Here is a 21,683-nt window from a genome sequence, read left to right as displayed (position 1 = left end):
GTGGCCCAGAGCATGTCTGGGCTCAGCTCAGAGGTGCACAAGGTTAGGGTGCGGGAACCGAAAGACCTCAGACAGACAGATGGTCAGACAGATGGCCTGGGGAGAAAGGCACAGGCCCAGGGTGTGTGAGCACCTGGGGGGGCGGCTGGCATTTCCCCTGTGCAGGAAGAGGAGTAGGGAACTGGGAGCGGGGCTCCGTCCTGCAGCCTTGGGTTGCTGGCGGGAGAGGCTGGGGGTGGGGGCGCCAGTGGGTGGCTTCGTAATTGGCTGGCAACAGGCAGAGATGCCAAAGCAAAACTCTCCAAATTAGCAGTAATTGCAGGAGAAATAAAGAGCAAACAGGGCGAGCTGAATGAGGTTTTCTATAAATATTATGTTTTTTAAAGTTTGCCCTGGAGTAATAGAAGCTGTTTAAACGCTAATATCCTGTCTGTGCATTTAAAAAGCCTTATAATGAGGATTTAGTGTCTTCTTTTCCTGAGGCCTGGGATCTGGGGGCCCCTGGGTCTCCAGCCTCCTCTCTCCTGGGCAGCTCAGAATGGGCACCCCCAGGAGTGTGCAACCCCCCCCCCCCCCAGCCGGACTGGATGCAGCCTCAGCACCCCCAGGCAGGTGCAGGTGCCCCACGGTGCCCGGGGCCTCCAGGAGCCCTGCACCCCCTGCCCTGCCTGGCTTGCTTTCCTTGCTCCTTTCCCCTCCTTTCCTCCTCCTTCTAGCCAGCGAGGCCAGGCCGCAGCAGGATTCTCTGGGTCTGAATCCCTTTGCTCAAGACTTGGCCGCCCCTGGCTCATTTTGTCAAGGCCGAGAGCCGCAGGGTCGCCTAGACCTGCCGGCCGCCTTTCCCCTCGGCCAGCAGGGGGGTAGCTTGTCTAACTAATGAGGAGATGGGCGCTCCTGGATGAGGCACCTACAGGATGATGTCTGGTTTGATTAAAACCATGAAGCCAAGTGTTCGTTCATGCCAGCAACAAGTGCACAGGCATTTTCAAGTGGTGAGGGAGAAGAGGGTAGGAGACAGCCCCCTGCATTGCCGGAGAGGCCGCTCGGGCAGGGCCCAGACCCGGTTCGGAAAGCTCTGGCTAGGAGCCCCCAAGGGAGCTCCGCCTTAGGCCATCGGAGAAGAAATGCAGCCCCCCAGATTCCGTTTCTTCGCGTGCCTCTGGCCTGCTGGGGCTGCATGGGACACAGGCTGACCCTGGCCTTGTTCACGGAGGGGCTTCACAACATTGGTCCACCCAACAGCCCCTGGCGCCACCTTCAAGCGCAGAAACGGGTCTGGATGCCGTGGCATTTCCTGGGCTGGTGCGGGCGGTCCCCATGTGGAAGCTTCCCCCTTGTCCACAATTCCCAATCCAGGCAGGTGCAGACGGGCAGGAGGAGATGCCCGGGCTGGGGTGCTGGGCTGGCCACACAGTCCGATTGTGACCCCAGCAGCCCATCTGCCCCCCGGGAAACGAAGGTGCCCGGTGCTGCGTCTGTGGGGGGGTGGGAGGCAGGAGGAGAGATCTCACTCACAGCCCACCAACACCTGTTGGCAGCGCCGGGTCCGCCGTGGATACAGTGTCCTGGGTGTGAGGCGGCTCCAATGGTCAGCAGTCCTGGGGAAGGCTCAGTGCCCCTGCGCCCGGGGAAGGACTCAGCAAGCTTGCAAAACAGCAGCTCAGGAATAAATCAGGGAGGGCAGGAAGCTGTGCTCTGAGCTGTGCTGACCCCAGTCGCAGGCATGCCCACTGGCTGCAGGCTCCTGGGGAGGGACTGCGAGGCGAGGGCTGCTCGCCTTCTGCCATCATTTTGCCTGGCCCAGTTTGACGATCTCTACACACAGGGCCCTGGAAGGAGGCACAGGTAAATAATGTGGGACGGCCCGAACTGATGGGCGAAGACGAAGATGCTTGGGGTGGTTGAGTCCCAAGGCCTCTAGACCAGGAACTTGCTCCCTTCCCCACATCCTTCACCGTCCCTGGGAGATACAGGCAGGGAGATGTATCCCACCTACCTGCCCCCCACCCCAGGCAGCCCTAATCTGGTCACAGGAGAAACGGGGGACTCTAACCCGTTTCCATTATTAAAGTGTTTCCGTCTGGAATGAGGCTGAGGTGACAGGTCCCAAGGAAGTGGTGGGGAGCCGGGGACAGGGGGACCCACTCCTGTTTCTAACCCAGTCCCATCCTCACCCTTCCCAGCCCCCTAAGCTACTGAGAACTGGGGACTGCTGGAGACCTTTGTGGTTCCCACAGAGCCGAGAAGTAAAGACCACGATGGTAGCCACGCTCCGCGGGGCTGGGCGGGTGGTGTCTGGATTTTCTGCTGAAAGAAGCAGGTTGCTCTGAAATCTAATCTCTGCAGCTAATGAAGAACGAGGCATGAGTGGGCAAGTGTGGGGCAGGGAGTGGGGGCCCTGGGGGCAGGAGGCAAGGCAGGGGTCCTCCAGGGAGGAGAAATTGGGAACAGAAGCCAGGCTGTAGGGGAGAAGGGAGGAGCAGCTGGGGGGGCGGGGCACATCGGGGAAGAGTGGGGAGTGGGCTTCCTTGGGTGTGGACCCCTCCGCTGGGCCGAATGGCTACGAGGAGAGAGGGTGGGGACAAACTTCGGTCAGGCGCGAGAGGACTCCCACTCTAGCCTTGAGGAGGCGGGGGTGGCCAGGGAGTCTAGAGACTTGGATGTCTTCTCTGAGGATAGAGGACAGAGACCCTGCCCCCACTCCCCACCCTGGCCCTGGTGTGGTTGAGGATCTTTGGTGTTTGTCAATTCCTAAAATGCAGCAGAACCCAAGCAGGGAGGGCTGCTGGCTGGTTGTCTTTGAAGGCACAGGGGACCGGAGCCTCGGGGGGTTTGGCATGTCCAGGGCCTCCTGAGCCAGGCCAGGGAGCTCCCTGTCCTGCATCCCTATCCCCAGCTGTGAGCCTAGTACACCATGGGCGTCCTACACAGGTGCCGAGCAAGGGAACAAGCGGATGTCGGGGTTTCACAGAGCACCGGGCAAGCGCCATGGAGCATTTTCAAGGCGAGCCTGGCCATTGGAGCTGCCCCTGGTTCTGGTGAAGGCGTTTGAGATGCCGGAGAGTGGGAAGTAAATCCTGGCAAGAGGGAGTCAGAAGTGGGGAGCAACCAGGAGATGGCCCTGCCGGAGGCTGAGAACTCTCACTTCAGGATGTCTGTGTCGGAAGGCCCCCAGGGATCGGACCCCAGGAACAGGGCACCTCCTGGCTGGGCAGGGCACAGGGGTCCTCCGGAGCTACCGGTAGGGCTGGCAGGCCCCCTCACCCCCGTCCCCGGGGCCCCACGCCAGCGTTCACCCGGAGCTGATCCATCTGCTCAGCCAAAACCACGGTTCTGTTCATTGTGATTTCAAAACTTAATTATGGAAAGATGTTGGGATTAAGGACCCCTCCATTTATCTTCCTCCAGCCGTTGCTTGTCGGCAGCTGGGATGTGGAGCGTCCCGCGCACCGTGCTGGAGGGGAGTAGGGAGATGCGGCCCGGGCTGGCTTTGGCAGGGTCAGAGTCTTTGTTCGGCCCTGTCCCTCCCACATGCCCAAAGCCACAGCCCCCACAGGACACAGACAGTACGGCCCCATTGCACATTTCACTCCACCTGTGGGGAAACCTCCTTCCTGGGACGCCTCCCATCCAGCCCTGCCGGCCCCGCCCCTGCTCCACCACACGAGGCATGTGGGCTGGTTTAAGACCACGGGGCCCGGGTAACCTCCGAAAGTCGGTGTCCAGAAGCCGAGGCTGCAGGCTGCTGCCTTTCTCCACCCCTGCACACCCAGCGGGGCACGAGATGCTCGGTGACAGGGCGGGTGGACGTTCACACATCACCTACCTCGGCCCCATCTTCCTGAAAGGCAACCTGGCAGATTGAAACAAGAGCAACCCAACCCTTTGACTCCATAATCCCACTCCGGGGACTGGATCCTCGGGAAATAACTCAAAGGAAGAAAAAAGCTCGAAGCACCAAGCTATTTATAGCCGCAGAAGCAGCCCCACCGGCTAGATCCTACCTGTCCGGCAGCCAGGTGTTAGTTACGTGAACTATACAGTAGCCACTCGACAGGATATTATGCAGCCTTTAAACCTGACGCTCAGGAAAACTGGACACGGGGAAGGTGTCTTTGAAATATCATTAAGTGAAAAAGTAGGACACCTGATTACAACTAGGTAAAAATTATAATTACATAGAGATAAAGCTCAGATGAGGCCACAGAGAAATAGAGATGGTAGGCTAAGATGAAGAGGTTGGGGGGTCTAACTCTGAAAAAAAGATAGAGGAAATAAGTAAAAGTTAACAAAACAGTCTCCCTCCAAGTCCCCGGCCCCATGTGCTGTGGGGGTTATCTAAGCCGGGGAGGAGCTGCGTCCGTCTATCCCGTCTGCCGCCAGGTTATCTAAAGCACCCTCCTTGCATCCTGGAAATGCTGTCCTTATATGGGCAGCGTGAGCCCCGCACACACCACCTCTGGCTGAGTGTCCCCAGGCCGTGCCTTTATGGAGCAGAGGCAGCGCTGACCCTTGTGTGGGTCACTGGGAACACGAATGGGGCCAGTCCCCACGCTCACAGGTGCAAGGAGCCAACGCAGAGGGAGGAGGCCCACAGCTGGGTGGCCTGGGCAGAAGAAGGGAAAGACTGTGCAGACCGAGAGCAGCCCGAGCCGGGATGCAGGGTGATATCTCACCTGGTGGCAGGGTGGGAGCAGGGCCAGAGAGAACACGAGCAACCCCAAGCATGGGGACGTGGCCGGGGACAGTTCTCACTCAGGCTCCAGCAAGGGGCATCCCTCATCCGGGGCTACTCAATGTGGGACCGACATTCCGTGAGAAGGCCAACAGCTGACTGTTTTTTCAGGCAAAGACGACGCAGGGGAACCAGCCAGAAGCTGGAAATTGTCCAGAGAGAGGGGAAGTCAGCCGGTGGTTGGAGACCCCAACAGAAGGGAAGCCAGTGCCTCGATGCCCCCTGCCCCAGCCCAGTCTCTGAGTGCCGCTGAGCCCGAGGCTCCCCTCTGTTGGCAAGTGTCAGGACCTCTGGCTGTTGGCTGGGCTGCCCTTGACGGGTGAGGATGTGGTGGAGACGTTCGGGCGGGCAGATGGGGAACCGTGCTTTTCTGCGGTGGCCGTAACAAGGCTTTCCCTGGAGCTGCAGGACAGAGACCGGAGCGAGGCAGTGGGATGAGGACAGAGCGGGGACACGGAGCCCAGCCAGAGCGGCCGCGCCACCTCCCTCGGGCGGTTGTAGCCCACACTGTTTACAGAGAAAGGCAAGACGTTGATTAATCGCACAACTAAATAAATCATCATTTCCTTAATGCAGGGGCAAGACTGGCTAGATTGGAAGGAGCTGAAGTTGGAAAAGGAGAAGGAACAGGGAGAGAGAGAGAGCACGCACATGGGGGTGCCTGGGGCCCCGGCGTGTGCTGAGAGGAGTTCCATGAAGGCAGATACTCCCCTGAGGGCAGCACTGACACTGGACAGATGTCCCCCTACAAACGGGGTGCCTGGCTCAGGACCCGGGCTGCAAGGGAGAGGCACCCAGGCAGGCCCGTGTGAAGAGCCCTTCTTCCAGAGCATCCTGCTCCTGGGGGACGTCTCGAGAAAAGCCAGGTCCCTTTGCCCCAGGGGCTGACCTCACAGTCCACTGGCCCAGGGTCCCAGCAATGGCCCTGTCACTGGGAATGGCCTGGGAAGCCTCCCAGCTGAGTTTGCAAGGCACACCGACCAGCTCCACTTGCTAGGGGTGAGTGTCTGGGAGGCACAGCACCCAGAGCCTCTGGCCTCAGCCCACAAGCGGGGGATGAACCGAGGGCCCTCTCAGGTCCAGCACTCATCTTAAATACACGTGGAAAAAGGTTTTCACTCTGCGCCTGTCACTGTGGGGTGGGAAGGAGCCGTGTAATTACCAGCCCCGAAGTGCAAGAAGATCACTAGTCACCGGTAATAATCATATTCATATTTTTTTTCTTAATTTAAAAAAACCTACTAATTATAATAGTAGGAAGTACTTTTAACCCTACAAATGTTTTTTTAAATAATTAATACCATTAGGGAGACTGAAGAACAAAAAGTCGTTATGGCTCTTTTTTCTTGAAGTGAAAAACTCTGGATTTCAAATCTTGGCTGCCTTAGTCTAGATCTTTCCCCCCAGAAGCAGAGCTTGAGATAAGGTGTTCTGTGCAGGAGACTTACTTTGGGAAGTGATCCGAAGGAAAGGGGGCTGGGAAAAGTGAACCGGGGGGGGGGGGGGGGGAGGCTGATCCAGGTTAGATGATTGAGTTGAGTGCAGGGGCAACAGGGAAGGGGGCTCAACCCCCATAGGATTTGGGGATGCACCTCCAAAGTGTCCACAGGAGGGGTGGAGGAAGGGAGTTGTAACCGCCGGCCCCCATAGCCCATTGGGAGGGTCGTACCACAGGGTGCGAACTCGCAAGTACCTCCAGGTCTGCTCCTGCATCGCTTCCTGCAGACATCGCACGTGGTCGGGGCCCGGGGGGAGGGGGGACAGAGATGCATCAGGCAAGGGGCCATCAGGGTATACCCGGGGAGCCCTGATTGCTGGAGCAAGCTGGGGCAGAAAGGGAAGCTAGGGGGAAGTGGGCTGGGGTGCAAGAAGCACATGAGTCCATCCACCTCTTGCACCCCCGTGTCATATCCAGTCCATCACAGACCCTTCAAGGTGGCAGCCAGCCTCATTCACCCTTGGGAGTCAGCGCTCATCTCTCCTTTTGAGATGAGCCAGAGAAGCCTCACCACATCCTTATTCGCCGCAGTAGATATACCTCTAGCACCACTGGAATGTGTGAGCTGTGTCTTGGACCCGCTGCAGAGCCTCTCTGGCTCTGGGACCTCCTCAAAACTGGTAGCCTTTGGAGACCCTAATATATGCTGCCTCCAGGTCCAAAGAGGCACTAAGTGCCTCCTTCTTGGTGGAGGGAGAATAGGACACAGCAACTTGCCTTTGCATAAACATCAAGGCGATGTTCCAGAATGCCCCGGACTCTAGGTACTTCATCGATGTGGCAGGCTATGGATCTTCCTAGAGTTCATTTCTCACCCCCAGACACACGTATGTCCTCCTGGGGCATTCGGGGTACTTACCTCTTCCTGCTCATCTGATCCAAACAGCATGGTGGGTGAGCATGGTGTTCTCTACAATGTCGAAACAACCGGACAGCATGATAACAAGCCACAGAATCATAACAGCCCTGTGGCAAGACAGTACATGTGTGTTGCTGTGCTTTTTGTATAAAAGCAAAGAGGTTTTACCCCTCAGTGACCATGTCCCAAGTGATGCAGGCGGTGTTGGTCAGCTCCGGGGAGGAAGCATGCAGTCTGTTTGGAGGCGTGGGTACTTCCATGCTAGCCCACCATCCTCCACCATGATTCATCTGCTCCCTATGGGGAAACTTGACAGGGATATGCTAGGGACCTCCACCCTTGCTTCCTTCAAGTCTAATCTTGATTGCGGGTCTAATCTCCACAGTTTTCCCATGCTGGGTGGGGTGTCCCCAGCGGTTGTCACAAGCCTGTTTGGCATCAGCAATGGGCTCCTCAGCAGTGTCTGATTTTGACCACCCAGCTCTAGAATCCCTTCCTGAAGGACTTCCTTAGCTCGGTTCCCCCAGAAACCAGGCCCTGGGAGAAGTGCTGACTGGCAGGGAGTGTACTGTGGGAAGCACACAGGAGTGAGGGGCACTGGGGATAATAAATAGGGAAAGAGGGAGAATCAATGCAAGGGCGTGTCATTGAGCTGATCACCCCTGTGGGCAACCAGAGCAGGCCCAAGAGGAAGCTTAGGAAGAGCCAGGAGTGAATCGACCTGAGGGGTGGAAGAGGGAGCACTATCCTCTGGTCAAGGATTGCGCCACACAGCCTTCACCCCTCTCCACACTCCCAGGTTTGCCCGTGCATCAGAATGGTTCCTGGTGGTGTCCCAAACGGCAGCAACGGAAGAGCCTGCGGGCAGAGAGTGGGCGATGGGCAATGTGCTGGGGGGTGGCGCTGTCAGAAAAGATGGGTGGGAGGTAGTGCGTGGGAGCTGTCTGATGCGTGGGCTCAAGTTGGGAGACCTTGGGCAGGTCCCCCGCCTGGGCCTCACTCTTCCCGTGTGTAGCACTGGATTATTAATAACCATTCTCCAGGGGGTGTGAGAATCACTGGAGATGGTGCTGGCGAAAGCTTTGTGAACTGTACAGCTCTGCCCTGGCGAAAGGGATTTGCTGTCATTGTGCAGGAAGCTGGCACCCTGGATGAAGCCCCCACGGTTTCCTGGGGCTACCTCTCCTTCCAGTAGTGCTCTGATTCCCAGGCTTCCCCGCTTTCGATGGGACAAGAGGTCCCTGTAGATTAGACAGCAGGAGGCAGCACATCACACCTCAGATGCACCCTGGGGTTTGTGCTTCTCCCTCTGCAGTCCTCCCCCATCTGGCCCCTGCCCCACTCCACCCCCGGTGCCAGGAGGGAAGCCTTGTCAGTACCTCCGAGAGCACCCAGGGGACCGAGGGCATTCTCCCAGTAATGACTGCTGATGTTTCAGAGACGTGTGTCATCACCCCAGGCTTGTGACAGCTCAGTGAAGCAGGCAGGGGAGGAGGACGAGACAGCCACTGTTGAGAGGTGGTGGCGTTGGTTTGAAGCAGAGCATTTGGGTTGTCTGCTGCAGGGGAGGAGGCGCAGAGGAGGTCTGAAAGTTGAAGAAAAGTTTTCAGCAAGTTTGTCCGAGTCTGCCCCGGGCTCTCCATCAGTCTCCCCCAGCCTCCAGCGGAGTCAGAAAGGGGGGGGGGGGGGGGGGGAGTGGGGGGGAAGGAAGCATGTTGCAAGGGGTGAGGAGGCAGGGATGCGAGCACAGCACTGGGGGAGCGTGGAGGGACAGGGGTTCCACCTCCGACATCTCCGGGGAGCGGGAGGAGTTTATGACTGCAAAAGTGTGATCGTCTTGCAGAAACGTTGGACGTGCTCTAAAATGATGGCAATCTCTGGAGAGGGTGGATGGAACTCACCAGTGCCCCAGAGCCGGAAGAGCCCGCACGCCCACAGGCAGGTTCAGGACCAGGGACAGCGGCCTGGGCGTCTTGAGGAGCCTGTGTTTGTTTGCCTCACTATCCCCTGAAAACCCCACCTGTGCTCAGGGCGGGAAGCTCGGTTTCCTGTAGCCAGCAGAGCTGGCTAGCCATCCCCAGTGCTGCAGGGAGCAAGATATCCCCCAGTTCCCCCACCTCTCCCACTCCATACACCTCCCCACATCCCCCTTGAAAGTATCCGGAATTCCCTCTCTCGGCCCCTTGACTTTGGAGCCAAAAAGGGCAGATCTGTTCCAACTTGGCAAACAGGAGACAGTACCCCTGGGTGGAAGGAAGGGCTCCTTGTTCGGGCAACACTGTTTAGGGGCACCTCTGTTGCCCCACTTACAGCTGAATTGGGTCAAGATGGTTTTACGTGGCCCTTTTTGTTTTTCTTTTGTGGGAAGCGAGGTGATGTTTACAAGAAACTAGGAGAGGATGGGAGAGAGAAGTGGGGTCTTAGGAAGAACAGAGGTGTGGGAATGGATGGAGAAGGAGCTGAAGGCGGTGGAGAGCTGGAGGCTGGGATGGGCTCCTCCTGAGGGACCCGGGACATGGCTGGCTCAGCTGCCCACTTCCAGAGATGCCCAAGGCTACGTGGGTTTCTTTTGCTTTGGCATCCCCCACATGGCCTCTGCACCTTGTCTCTGCATAAGGCAGCGGCTCGGGGGCTCAGACCCACTCTCGAGGTCAGTTTCTTGGGTTTTGTCTCCTTTCCCTCACAAAAATGTGCTCTCTGTGCTAAGTTCCCTTTTGGTTTTTTTATTGTTGAGTTGATGTGTGGGTTTTTGCCAGCCCAGCAAATCTTTCTTGGCTTCAGCGACTCCCTGTGGACACGCCCCGTGAAACCTCCTGGTCCAGCTCACTGCCCCTTCTCCGGTACAGCAAGAGCTAGATGGTGTAGAGTCATAGGGCTCTGCTCGCTCACTGCCAGCCTCCTGGGGCCCCTCTGCCCCTCTTGGCTTTCTGCTGAGGCAGCCCCTAATGCTTATGCCCCACACCCTGTTGTGTCTCCATCTGTGGAGCTTGCGGCTTCTTCTTATATTCACTCCCGGATTAGGGGATATTCACTCCAGCATTAGTGACGTGGCCGACCACCATACCTGCTGATTGATAAGGGAACTTTGGGTTTCCCCCTGGAACCTGATCTTTTGACCCACTGGGGTTGGCCAGGGCCAAGAGCACGTGTCCTGTGGGCTTGGCACTCTCCAGGGGCCTGCCGGTGCTCCTGTCCATTTCGAACACGCTGACAGGTTGAGCCCAAACCGTGAGGCTGCTCTGTTTAGGACACATATGCTTTAGCCATTTGCCACCTCACCGAGCCTTGGGCAATAGTTAGGGTACTTTTCTCCCCATTTTACAGATAAGGAAACAGACTTGGAAAGCTTTAGAACAGGATTATCTGGTAGACCTTTCTAGAACTGTGGAAATGTTTGATATCTGCATTCGGTCCAGTAGCCACTAGCCACATGTGACCGCTGACCCCTTGAAATGTGCTGGTGCAATGGAAGAACTAGAGCTTCTCTTTGACTTCATTTTAATTGAGGCTTTGGAGACTTGCTTAGGAGCGTCTACTTACTTTCATAGCTGGGACTCAACCAGGCTGTTCTGAGTCACTTGTTCCCACCCAGAGATCACTGGCACCTCAAAGTCCGCTGTTGGGTTCAGACACTCCAGATGCCTGGCCTTCACCTCTCCCTTGACTCTCACCTGGGCTAGTTTCCCTCTCCGGAGAGGAAAGGTCTGTAGCTCAGCATGGTGGGGCCACCAGGCGCACTCCTGCACTGATTCTGATGCCCACCCTTGCTGGGGGGAAGGCAGAATAAGGGAGAGCTATAGGAGAGACCCGTCCCAGTGAGACAGCAGGTGTGAAGCCCTCTGAGGGGCCTGGCCTGCTTCACACCAGCTTGCGGGAGAGGGGGTGCCCCCCCCCCGAGTGGCTGGTGCTCGACTGCAGCAGTGATCAATAGCTTCCTTCTCTGACAGCCACTGGCCACCCTGCCTCTCCCTTCGGAGAAGACAGACTGAGCCACTCAGACCTTATGGCATATCTTCCCTCCCTGTTACCGCAGTCACACCCTCTCTGTGGGGTCTCACTCCACGGGGCCCAGGGTCTTCCAGATCCGCTCCTCCTCTCCCTGGGCACTAGCTCTCCTTCACAGTCTCCCAGCTGGGCTCCAGATGATTCTCAGCTTCGTGTGCTCAGCATCTTTGTGCGAGTGGATTTGTATCTCAGCCCTGGACAGTGTAGAGAATGAGGCTTCAGATAGCTCAGAGGCATGGAAGGGGCTGCTGGCTTCCCTGAAAATCACACCAGAGTGGCCAGAAGGCCGGACAATAGGCTGCAGGTGGGAGGGGGGTGCCTTAGCTTCTCTGAGCCTCAGTTTCCCCTGCTGTAACTGTCCATCTCACAGGGTTGCTTGGGGCGCGTTGAGGGGACATATATGAATGAGCTTCATGGGCTGGAGTGCAGGACACAGATGTCACTGTGGCCTTGGCGCTGGAGCCCCTGAGAGTCGGGAGGACATCTGAGTCAACCTCCCCCCAGTACGGCTGTGTGGGTGGAGAGGAGGCAGGGCATGGACGGGGCAGAAGCTCCCAGGAAGCAGCAGCCACTTAGGGAACTTTCCTTCTGGTCTGGTCCAGCGCAGAGAAGGACCAAGTGTGCCATTGCCAGACAGCTCACCCCACACTCTGCTGACACAGAGCAAGGCCCCCAGGTGGAGAAGTCAGCATGCTGGGAAAATCGAAAGCACATACCAGAGTCACGGGTACATGCTGTCTTGGTTGCCTTGTGTAGGGTCAAGACACGTCGCCCCTCCCCATACCTGGAGATCTCTGTGTTGGGGGGCAAGGATGGGGAAGAGAGGGGGCAGAAAGATAGATTCATTGTGTCTTCTCCTTCCCTCCCTGCTTTGCAAAGGGACGTGGAGTGGCCATAAAGAGGGGTATCCAGTTAGATACAACCACCTTGGCCACCAAAACTCACAGTTCTAGAGGGAAGACAGGTCTCTCTGCCCCGGCGCATGGAAGATATGTCTATTGAAAGAGATATCTGTTCCTGGGTTGCCCTGGGGAGAAGAGAGCTTGAAATAGCACCGGTGGAGGAAGGCGTGGGGAGTGAAGGAGAGACACACACAAAGACAAAGACAGAGGGAGAGACACAGAGAGATAAGCCCAGGGAGAGACAGAGAACAAAATGTGGACACCCCTCCAAGGAGGGCTGCACGCAGGTGCACACCTCATCTCTGCTTCTGCCTCTGCGGGAGAGAAAACACAGCTCATGGGATCCAGTGTGGCCCCCATTGCCCGCCTATGCCCACCACCCGCGTAGGCAGAAGCCTGGAAGCAGAAATTAAGGTGTCTTCCATCCTCCTCCTGGGCTGAGCAGACATCAGGAGGGAGCCTTGGCATCCACTGCTTCGTTCTCAGCACATGTCGGTCCCCAGGGGGTGGTCTGCAGCCCCGCCCACGTCTTCCTAGGGCACGCCCCTCACCACCAACCAGGGTGAGTTCTGAGAATGCAAACAAGTTTGAGCATAAGCCAGAACAAACAGTAATTAGGAAGGTAAATCCGATGCAAAAATAAGCATAATGCATTTCAAATTCAAATAAGAATATTTGTGGACTCTCTGCTCTTTCTGAATTATCAGTGGAACGTTCCACTCCATTTGCATAGATAATTGAGAGTTAACTGTACTTTCCGTACCAAGGCCTGGGAGATGATCAGAGCAAATTCAGTCCATCTAGGTAGAGAGAAAGGAAACTCATCTGGCCACTGCAGAGAGAAGGGGCCTAGAACAAAGCCCGGCTTTTGGAGGCACTCAATAAATATTTGTTGAATTAATTAGCATGATTTATTGAGCATCTACTGTGTGCCAGCTCCTTTGTATACAGGATGTCTTTGAAGCCCCACAACCTTTGAGGGAGATATCGCTGTCCCATTTTTATAGATGCAGAAAGTAAAGCTCAAGATGTTGAGCTGCTTGCTCTGAGTCACATGGCTGGTCAGAACAGAAGTGGGCTTGCCTCCAGGTCGGGGTGGGTCCCAAGCCTGAGTGTGCACCACCTCCTGCTGGTGGAGGGTTCCAGAAGGGCTGAAGCTGCGTGTGTGATAGAAGGCAGGAGATAGGGGATTGCAGTTTTCCTACAAGCTCAGCTCTGCTTCTGTGCCTCCAGGAGAAGAGGGCAATGACCCAGACCCCACGGCTCTAGGGTCCCACTTTCCACCCTGGGACATTGTCTACTCTCTGTCTCAAGAGAAGGGCTCTGTTTCTTCTCCATCTGATGAAATGGAGAGAATGAGACGCACCCTCCTACCTCCTCCTCCCTGCCCTCTGGGGGCCTGGGGTGTAGAATGAGGCTGAGGGTATTCTGGGTGCCTGGGAACCGATCTGTCCAAAACACTGGGATGATGACGATAATTATTGCCATGCCCTGTATCATTGGAATGGAATTTCCAAGTCCTCTCATTCTACGCTGGAGAGGAAAATCAATGTGCTCTCCCAGGAGCTGAATGCAAACAAGGTGAGCCACGTGGGAGCTCGCTGCTGGGATGCTTTCTCCCATTGCAAGTCGGGAGGCAGAAGTGCCAGCCATGAGCTAAGCCCCAAAGCTGAGCAGTGCATAGCCTGTTCATTTCCTTGTCCCATCCTGGGCAGGAAGGAGACCAAGAAGGAAAGCTACCGTTGGCTTCTGGGCTGGTGGGGCCGCCGTGGTGGGACATAACAATGACCCTGGTCCCAGACATCAGGACAGAGCAAACGGAGGGTTTAAATGGAGCAGACCCCATGGCTGGACATCTGTGTTTGGGGCGGGGGAATCAGTGTGTGCTTCCTGCCAACACAGACTTGGGTTTTCTGCACCCCACCCCAAGAGGAGGCCCAGCTCGCTGTTCCTTCTGCATCCTGCCATGGGCAGCCATTGTCACAGGCAGTGTGACAATAAGGAGAGGATGGAGCCAGGCTGAGTGTGAAGACCCCGTGCCCCCGAGCTCCAGACCAGTGCTGCGAGCTGCAAATACAGCGCAAACCACAGGTATCCCTGTGTCCCCTGCCAGTAGCCACGTTCAGAAAGTGAAAAGAAACCAGTGAGATTCATTTTAACAGTATACTTTATTTAACCTGCCATAGCCAAAATATTGCTGTTTCAATGAGTAGGTCAGATACACAAATTATTTTTCATTCTTTTTCGTTGTTCCAAGTCTTTGAAATCCCACTTGTGTTTTGCACTCGCGGGCGCTCAAGGTGACTGTGTTGGACAACGCCAGGTCCAGAGAAAACTCTTGAAGAACCCGGAGGTGATCTGCACCCAAATCCTGGCAGAAGTCCCTTACTCAGGACTAGAGTTTCCTTATTAGAAGCCCCCTTGGGCCATCTGGTGCCTGGGATCCTAAAGAGAAGCGAAGAGGAGAAAGTAGCTCACATCCCTTTCTGCCACAGCAGGTGTAGGAATGAAGGCTGAGCCATGTGGAATATGGACAAAGTTGGCGTCTTGAGAAAGTGATCTATCTGATTTTTCTCTTACCATTTTTTTTTTGCAAGGAGAATTGATCCACCAGATGGAAAGAACACCAGATTTTTTCCAGTGCTACCTTCTGTCTCCATCTCAATGATCCCTTTTGCTCTGCTGATGATGACAGTTTCTCCTTCATAGTCTCTCCCGCCTTCTCCAGACCAGGCTGGGAGGCATCAGGGATGCCCACCCCAGCCCCGAACACCCACTTACCCCATTGGTGTCTGGCCACCTTCATGTGTGCCAGCTTAAGTGGTTCTCCTAAATTGCCTCCAGAGAGGTGGTGAACCAGCTACTCCGTCCTCCAGAGAAGAACCTGGCCAGCTCAAGCCTCCATTGACCCTCTCCACAGCATTTACTCTCAAAAATACAATTCCAGTACAGTAAAGATTCTAGTCTCCCGGCGTGGATTTCCAATTACCCACACTCGGCCAAGTGGCAGCCACTTCATTATAATTCTGTAATTGCCATATAGAATTCCTATAAATTTGCTGTTAATTTTTAACCACCGCATCCTTCTCTTAGAAAGTGTGACAATAATTTGAAAATCTATAGACGATATTTTTAAGTGGATAGAGGCAGAGTGGGGGGAATAAATCCAGCAGGGGCTAGGTCTAGAGGAAACCCTAATGGAACAGCAGTGGTGGTGAGCGTGAGAAGGCGAGTCTGGGGCTTCTTTCAACTTCCACGCAAACGTTTCTTCCTAATATATGGCATGTTGGTGGCAGCAAGGATTGATCAGAGTCTTATCCGGGAAGATCCTGCTCTTAAATGAGAATGGCTTTGCACACGGGGTTCTCCGCTCACAGGCGCATTCCCTGCCGCCACTGGGAGGTAATTTACAAGCCCGGCTTCCGAGTGTAATCTTCCCGCATTGTACTGTTCCACGGTGCCTCCCCGAATTGCAACACGGACCAGGTCTATAAAAGATGCTTTGGAGGAACGGAGGAAATGGCAGTCACACAGGCATCCTCCCAACCTCCTCCCCCCCCCCCCCCCCCGCCCCCGCCACCAAGCAAGTGAAGACCCAGGTGCTTAAGCAGAGAAATTAGCCTGCCTTTCAGGAGATGCTAATGAGGCAAGTTGTAAAGGGGATGAGGTTGAGCCAGAAAGGAAATTGTGGGGGCCCTGCAGAAGCCATGGGCACCAGGGACTAGCAGGGAGACTGGCCAGGTAGTCCTACCTAAGAGCAACCGGCTTCTCTTTGGGGTGGGGGTGGGGGTCTCAGGTGGTCAAAGAATGAGAAAGCCTAAAGACAGACTGCACCCGTGAGAATGTGCAGGGTCTCAAAGGGGTCTCATCTGCCAGGGAGGATGTTTCCATGAAAGGTGCCGTCAGCAGGGCTAGCCATCGGCCACGTCCAGCAAAACAGTGAGGTCATTTACACCCATTGGTGCCTTGGATCAGGAAGGCAAGTAGGCAGTGCTGGACACCCTGGTCTGGCTGGAGCTGTCCCTGGTGCTGCAGATCCAAGTGCCGAGTCCTTCCAGCTCTCCTTCCCGCCTGCCAAGTCTGGTCCCTGTCCCCGCTCCTAGAAAAGGGGGATATTGGCTCCAGGCTAGGAGGGTTATCAGGCAGCAGCAGCGGTGAGAAATTGGGCCACAGAGCGATTTGAAGGTCCCAGTGTTTGATCTATTGCAGGGCTGGCTCCTTGCAGCTTTGCTGCCCCCGAGTTTGGTGACCTGAGAGAATTAAAGCTGCCTTAAATACAGTCTCTGTTGGCTGTATATTAATCAAGCAGGAATCAAAAGTCACAGCATCCTAGGGAAGTAAGAAAAGGCACAGACGGCCCCCCTTGTCCTAATGCAGCAACTCTCAGTGGGAGGAAAGCCTGGGAGCTGCTAAGACAGCACACAGGCCCTCAACTGGCTGCCAGCCTTCCCCAAACCTCCTTGCCAGTGAATTCTCAGAAACCTTGTGTCTTGGCACTGGAGGGTTGTGTTGATGCCAAACAGTGCTGGACCCCACTGCCAGAGTAGATCAGGAACGAGGAGGGCTTCCCCCCCGCCAGGTGTGGCAGGGAGCAGAAGGATGGAGGGCCACTAGGGGTGGGTGCCCCAGAATAAGCTCCCGCCCAAGGCCCCCATACCTCCACCAGAGATGTTCCGCTTCCCCTACTCTTGGCACCCTTTAGAGAGTCTGATGAAACAAGCAGCATCCACTGCCCCTTTCTCTGCTGTATTGTACTCACAGTGGGCAGCAATTCATACAACTTCTCGGAGCTGCCAGGCGCGGCTGACACTAGCCAGGGTCCTGCCTACCCTTCCCTCCTCCCTGCCCTGGCTCCCTCCTCTCAAAGCCTGAGAAAGGACCCCATATTGGGCCCCTCTCATGCTGGGGCTGTGGGGAAGAGGGTCTGCATGTAAATATCCGTTCCTTCACTTCCTGACAGACAGGCCTGTCCTCAACCCTGTGAGTCCTGGGACAAGCTCAGCTCCCATGAGGCTTCCGTGTGAGAAACCTCCCAGCTGCCACCCCCCACCCCACCTCCCACCACCTCATCACTCAGCTCCTGTCTGCAGCTTGGCACTGGCCGCCTGACACAGTGCACCCGCCTCCCCTGGGCCGTGCGCTTTGCCAGGACAGCGCTGCCTCTCTGGGCCTTTGCTGCCTTGGGCTCCTAATGAGCTTTTAATGAGCTGATGCTTTGGCTCTAAGGGGCACAAAGGGGCAGAGGAAGAGTGGAATGCCAGCCCCCTCACATTCTGCTTCCTGAGGCTTGAGGCTGTTTTTTTCTTAACTAGCTGAGTGCTAGGGCTGGGGCTAGAGGCAGATGCTCGATTCAGTCTTTCAGACTTGCTCAGAGTTTGGAAGGCCTGACTTTCACTGTCCTTGGGCCCAGGTGACTCCCTCTCTACAGGGCCGCCCTGCATCTGTCCTTTTGTGGCCTTTCCTCACCCAATGCTGAGGGAAGGAGCAATGGTTTCTCTGCTAAGTAAGATTTATTTTAACTGATGGCAAAGTGAAGAGGCCAACTATTTCAATTGCTGGCTTTAGAAAGAGGCAGGAAACCCAAGGATGGGTTCTCGCTGCCTCCCCCCTGGGCAGCTCAGCCCCCTCCGTGGTGGATGTAAGAACAAACCTTGACCCCCTTCCCATGGCTGTCTGCTTAGGAGCCCTGCATGCCACGTTTCCTCAGTTCAATCCTAACTGAACTTGACACAAATTCATGCCGGTCACAGCCATGGGAGATCCCCAAACGGCCGCCCATGTCATGGGCATAGTCCTCCCTTTCCCACACCTGAAGCACGCAGTGCTGCCATTGGGCCCCAAAAGCACACGGCCTTGTTCTACAGGCTCTGCTGGGTGACCTGCCGCCCCTCCCGGGAGTTAAGAGGACGGGACAGTGGCTTTGGCTGCTGGTCCAAGCTCCCCCTTGGCCCTCCTTCAAGGCTTTTCCCCTTTGAAAAAAATTAAAGTGGAAAGGTTTGTTTGAGACACAAGGCAGAATCTCTTGACAGTCAGGGTGATAAAAATCTGAATGGGCTCCCCGGAGACATGTCAGGGTCTCCCTCGGTTCAGTGCTTCAAGAAAAAGAATTAAAATAAAAAGACAGCGCCTGTCCCTGAAAGCTAGAAGGCAGGGGACTGGACAGTATGATCCCGAATTCCCTTCCAGCTCCACTGCCCGCACCTGGAAGCCCTCTCTTTTCCCTTCCAGGAAAGGAGGGAGACCTGAGAGCAAGGAGCTGGCGCTGTCCCTGGTGCTGAAGGGCAGCAAAGGTGGGGTGGGAGAGGCCGAGGGCAATTTTAGTGCCGAGCCTGGGTGGGCTGCAGGGAGCGGTGAGTTATGTAGGCTTTCCTCAGCCCCGCAACCTCTGCCAGTGATAAACGTAACATGAGCCCTGCCCTGGCTCGCTTCAGTCATTTCTGCCCTGGGGAGCCAGCCATCCAAGGGTATTCCATGGTGGGCAATCAGAGCTAGAATCTTCATCTTCACACAAATATACAGCCTTCTTGCACCTCTCAGGACTCTTTCTTTTCTGTGGCCACTCGAGGTGTTGGCACAGGGTACCAAGTGGACATGTACAGATTTAGGTCGGACGGGAAGGCTCCCGGTGGTGGGCCAGGCTCAGAGTGTGGGATGAGGATATGTAGGAAATCAAGCGTCTCGTGGCAAAGCAGCTAGGAACCCCGTGGAAGGCCTTCCTCTGTCCAACAGCAACTTCTCTCCTTGGCTTGATCATAGGGTTCAGCAACCCTACTGAGTTCTCACGACCTCCTGCCTAATGAGAAAGAGGAAATTTGAGATAATTGCTGTGCAGACCGAGCAGCGGTGTGATTAGTAAATGCCCAAGCTATTGCAAATGGCGATTACATTAACAGATTGGTTTGGGGTTGATCCTGTTAGGAGAGAGAGCCAAGGGCTAATGATGGGGATGCTCACAGAATGGCACGAGCCAAGCACAGTTGTAGGAAGGAGGCAAGAGGCTCATGTGAATCCTCAAGCCAGAAGGCTTGATTTCCAGCCTAAACCTTGCCTCTGACTAGTTGTGTGACCTTGGGCCACCTCTGTGATCCTTGAAGTGCCATCACGTGCCATGTGGGCCTCATCCTACCTTCCCTCGCCACCTTGTGAGGATCCAGGAAAATGAGACACGTTAAGGTGTGTTGGGAAAGTCGGGAAAGCACTGAGCAAATAAAAGGTATTGTTATGGTTGGCAATCAATAACGATAATAAATCACCATCTTTTTTTCCCCGTGGACACTCTCATTCCTGTGATGTTTAAGCAAACATTTCAGGTTCTTGAGGCTTCACATCAGAGATAGAAATACAAAATCTAACTCCCCTTCCTCCTGCGGCTTCTGTGGCATTCTGGGGCCAGTACCCTGAATGGTGGCTTGGCCGTAGCTGACACCATAGAGCACAGATCTGTTTCTCCAGAGCTCTCTCGCCCGTTCCGTCTCCTTGCCAGGAGCTCATGGTCCAGATGCAGCAGGAGCCTGCAAAGAGCTTTCCAGGGCTGCAGCTGCCGAGGCCTCTTACCCACCAAGCCCCAAGCTAGAGCAGCACAGCACTGGCTGGTTTCAGATGTTCTTGTTACTCTGTGATGAGCTCTCTCCCCCTCTCCAGAAGAGGAGAAGGGAGAAGTCCTGGGGGCTCATTTAAAATAAATAAAGCTTGGCATCAGTGCTGAGTGGAAAGAGCAGAGTCGCACCGCACCCACAGCCCCTTCTCTTAGAGCCTTCCTCTGGCTCCCAGGCCCCGAGGGGAGGGGAACTTGCCAAAGAAAGATGTGCTTATAACTGCAACCCTGTGCAACTTCTGGCTTTGCCCATATATCTCGAGTGTGCCCTTTGCTTTCAGTCTCCCTGTATTTATTATGTTTAATTTTGCCGGGACATGGTTGTAAGTGAGGTGATGGACCCGAATGTGGCTGGCAAGTGCCTTTTAATTAAACAGATAAATAAACTTCCTTTGCACGTGGATTTCTACTTTTGCTGCAGTCTGCTGGAACCAGGGGTGTGGAGGGGGTGCCACAGGGCTGGAAGGTGGGTGCTGGCCCCGGCAGCTGGACCGGGCCTGGCTTCCCCTCTGCACCACCGAGTGCCCTGTGGCTCAGGGGTGGGAGGAGCCCATGGGTGGGGAGCACCCCCAGCGCCCCCTCCTCATAGGCCTGGCCGCAGAGGGGAGGCTGTGGCTGGTGTGAGTGGGCCCTCTGCTGGACATGTCCAGTGTGGCCTCAACAGCCAGGGCAGCTCACTCCCATCCTGGCCTCTAGCAATCCTCTTCCTCAGAGGGGCTCCCTCTCCCCCACCAACTCTTCTGCCTTTCGGGGTGAATTGGACACACGAGGATGAAGCAGAAATGGCCTCCCACTCCTAAAATAGGGAAGCTGTCACCTTTGGGAATCTAAGGGGCTCCCATATTTTATAGGGAGACAAGGACCTCCCTGTCCTCAACCTGACATTTCCCCAAGGGGGTCTGTTGGAGGCGCCCCCAGCACCTCGGGGCTTACCCCTGACTCCACTCCTGTTCCTGTAGCTGTGGAATTGGGGTGTGAATCCTCCTGGAAGAGAATTCAGTTGGTTGCGTGGGTGTCTGGTTAGTTCACCTGAAGGAGGTTTCTCGGGTCACCCCAGCCTCCCTCGTACCCACCCTGAGCCACGCCCATCCTAGCCTACCGTGCCATGGAGATGCCATGCACACTTCTGCCACTCCTGCCTCCTTGGTGCCCCCAGTGCTCATGCCCAAGCCTGTGCCCAACCCCCCGAAGTTGGGGCAGGGAGTTCTGGCTCTGCCAGAAGCATGGGGCATGCTGTCTCCATAGATCATGGCCCAGCTGCAACTGGAGACTGTGAGCTCACCCCTTGTCCTAGCACGCCTTTGCCAAGCTCCAGGCTGTCCTCCGCGCATAGGTGAAGGCTAGGACGCCAGCCTGGGCACTCAGAATGGAGGAGAGGGGCAGGCCCATGAGTAACTCAGCCCCCCACCCAACCTCCTCTAAAGGGACTGGGAGCTTTTTGTTTCCTGTGGGAATATACCCACGTGTGGCCTTGGGAATTTCCAAAGGATGGGGAGAGTGTCATAGGCAACAGCACATCAGATCATTTAACCACAGAACTGCCACCTTTTGTTAAAAACACAGGCCATCTTGAATACTTTTTGGCATACACTTTCCCAAAGAGACTCCATGTCCCCATTTCAGAGAGGGACACACCAAAGAGACTGAGGATGTTTGCAAGGCTACTCAGGCCTGGGTCTCCCAGAGAGGGTGGGAGAGGCAGGCCCTGCCCTGCAGGGGGAGAGGGGGGCAGCCCCTGCACCCAGGACGGCTTCCTCGGAAAGGTGACACGTGGTGTGGGGAGGGGGGCAAGAAGGAGCCAGGAGATCTCCAAAGCCTTGGAACCGTCCAGACCTTTTGAGGTGCCTCCTTGCCTGATATTTATAGTGGTGCCCAGGAGCGCAGAAATAATTACAGCTCAGTTCCTGCCTCCCTAACAAGGCCTTTCTCAGATTCAGGGCGAATGGGATATTTTTTTCCTTGGCTTTTTTTAAGTAGTGAATATTAGCACTGGATTGACAGCCCTTCCCAGTACGCAGCCTCCCTTCACCCCAGAAGCGGGGGCAGCAGAGCCCCGGGCCCCCGGGCTTCCCCCACCCACCACTTGGGAG

General features: G+C 55.7%; 1 long non-coding RNA gene across 1 annotated transcript in view; it reads left to right on the top strand.

The window, feature by feature from the left end:
* The window catches only part of LOC110572493, a 34,258-nt gene extending 19,247 nt beyond the window's left edge, over positions 1 to 15,011 (top strand). The window contains exon 3 of the long non-coding RNA XR_002479859.1: positions 14,597 to 15,011. This is a non-coding gene — a long non-coding RNA (uncharacterized LOC110572493). The remainder of the gene's footprint in view (positions 1 to 14,596) is intronic.
* Positions 15,012 to 21,683: the final 6,672 nt, after the last annotated feature.

The sequence above is a fragment of the Neomonachus schauinslandi genome, chromosome 15 (genome assembly GCF_002201575.2).
Source record: "Neomonachus schauinslandi chromosome 15, ASM220157v2, whole genome shotgun sequence".
Lineage (NCBI taxonomy): Eukaryota > Metazoa > Chordata > Mammalia > Carnivora > Phocidae > Neomonachus > Neomonachus schauinslandi.
The sequence above is the reverse complement of the archived record's forward strand: the minus strand, read 5'-3'. Positions and strand labels throughout refer to the sequence as shown.